The following is a 2,422-nucleotide window of genomic DNA, read 5'->3' on the forward strand; positions in this document are numbered from 1 at the left end:
AAAGAAAGAAAGAAAGAAAGAAAGAAAGAAAGAAAGAAAAGAAAGAAAGAAAAGAAAAGAAAAGAAAAAATGCAAAAACAAAGAAGTTACAAGACAAAACGCTTCCCTGAAACCAAACTCGGCAAAAGGCACTCTTGGTTTCATCATAGAATCTGCAGTGCTTATGGTCCCTACCGGGAGGCGGGGGAGCCTGGTCCAGAACCCTCTCACATCTCTGAGATTCCAGCAGCAGTTCCCAGCTCCCTCCTCCAGGCTTATCTCCTCTGGTCAATCAAATACTTTCCTTTTAGCTTTGAAAGGGCACATGCATCCAGCCTCACTAATCTCACTGCCCTTGCTGTGCTGAATTTCTGCCAGCACCCCCCCACCCCCCCAGCCCCCCTCCCCCGCACCCTCGTCCCCAAATCTTGGCTCCTGGGGCTCTCTGACCACCCACACCCTTTGTTCCTGCAGACAATCCTGCTGTGCCTCTTGCTATCCCCGAGGGAAGGAAAGGCCACCAGACCAGGCAGATGGCTTCGCATGGGAGTTTCAAATTAAGTTGTTTGACTGCAAAGAGGAGGCCCCTGTCCAAACCTTCCAGGACCTGAAACGCGACAAGGAAGGGGAAGGCCAAGGTTGAGTCTGAGACATCAGCTCCTGAGCCAGAGGTTGGGAGCTGCTCAAAGGGTCGTTCTGCTCAGTGGGGCCCCAGGGTGAGGCCCTGTAGCTAAGAAAACGCTTCTGGTGGTTCTCACTGCAGGTGCCTACATTCCTGTGTAACTGTAGGGGAGAGGGTCCTGGGGCGGGGAGAGGAGGCTGCCCCTTGGCCTCACTACAAAGAGTAGCATTGAAGGGAGCGAGGAGCACGCTAAGCAAAGCCCTGGAAACGCGATAAGGGCAGACCCCCAAGGAACCTGGGTGCCCACAGCCAGGCAAGAGGCCAGGTTGAGAGATGGTTGTGGGAGGCCCGTGAGCAGGGTTCTTCCCCTCCTCTCCCCTGCCCTACCCTGCCCAATATCAGGCTACCTGCAGGGGTCAGGGCAGGAGCTGCCCCTCTGGGCTGGGTACCATCTTGGTGGCAGGAGGTGGGCCAGGGAATGCCCAGGAAGAGGCCAAGTCCTGAAGTCACTGTGCCCACGCCTGCCCTTCCCTCAAAGAGGGTGTGGGAGGAATGGGGAGGCAAAGGGGTGGGAGATTGGAGAGCTTCGAGGCTGTCTTCCGGGTATGAGACCAGAGTTTGAGGGTGGGAGGGTACCGGGGACGCAGGGTGGGGACATTAGTGGCTGAGATCCCTGGTAGTGGGACCAGGCAGGCAGTATTTCTTCCCTGCTTCCCTCTCTCCCTTCCTCCCTTCCTCCCTCCCTTCCTCCCTCTCTCTTCCTTCCTTCTTTCCTTCCTTCCTTTTTTCTTTTTCCTTCCTTCCTTCCCCTCTTCCTTCCTTCCTCTCTTCCTTCCTTCCTCTCTTCCTTCCTCCTTCCCTCCCTTCTTCCTTCCTCTCTCTCCCTTCCTTCTTTCCTTCCTTCTTCTTTTTCTTCTTTTTTCCTTCCTTTCTCCCTTCCTTCCCTCCTTCCTTCCTTCTTTCCTTCCTGCCTTCCTCTCTCTCTTCCTTTCTTCTTTTCTTCCCTCTTTCTTTCTTTCTTTCTTTCTTTCTTTCTTTCTTTCTCTCTTTCTCTCTTTCTCTCTTTCTCTCTTTCTTTTCTTTTCTTCCTTTCCTTCTTTCTTTCTATTTTAATCTTCTGAGATAGGGTCTCACTTTGTCACCCAGACTGGATGGAGTGCCAGTGGCATGACCACAGCTCACTGCAACCTCAGCCCCCCACCTAAGCCTCCCAAATAGCTGAGACTACAGGCACACACCACCACACCTGGGTAATTCTTAAATTTTTGTATCAACGGGGTTCTCACTACGTTGCCCAGACTGGCCTTGAACTCCTGGCTACCAAAGTGCTGGGATTCCAGGCATAAACCACCACTCTGGCCGCCAGGCTGCATTTCTTTTGGGTTCAGAGTGGGTTCACTCTCTTCAGGATGTGCGGCCCCCATGGGGCTATGAGGGTGTTCAATGAAATGTATAGGAGACCTCTGGCTTGGGCCCCGCAGACCAAGCCAAAGTGAGTCACTCATGCTGAAGTTCCTTGTCACCCAGTTGACACCAGGTTGTTTATCTGACATTCCGAGAGATCAGGAGAGTGAGGAATAATAGTCAGATCCCAAACAGGCCAGTTTTAGCCAGTATGGTAAGGAAGTCCCCTCTGCTTTAATCTTACAAGGAAAATAACTTTGAAACCTGATGTTTGTTCTCATTTCTGCTTTCAAAGCCAACCTCTACTGCTCAGCTCAATCGGAACACTCATTCTATTGCATACGGTGAGGTGTTGCCCAATTCTAAATTCCAAGTAAAAGCCAATTAAGATCTTTAAATTTGTTGTCATTTTGTCTT

General features: G+C 51.4%; 1 long non-coding RNA gene across 6 annotated transcripts in view; it reads right to left on the reverse strand.

The window, feature by feature from the left end:
• The window catches only part of LOC108309366, a 44,500-nt gene that overhangs the window by 1,894 nt on the left and 40,184 nt on the right, over nt 1-2,422 (reverse strand). The gene's annotated exons all lie outside the window — the stretch shown is intronic.

The sequence above is a fragment of the Cebus imitator genome, unplaced genomic scaffold, assembly GCF_001604975.1.
Source record: "Cebus imitator isolate Cc_AM_T3 unplaced genomic scaffold, Cebus_imitator-1.0 Scaffold93, whole genome shotgun sequence".
NCBI classification, from domain to species: Eukaryota; Metazoa; Chordata; class Mammalia; order Primates; family Cebidae; genus Cebus; species Cebus imitator.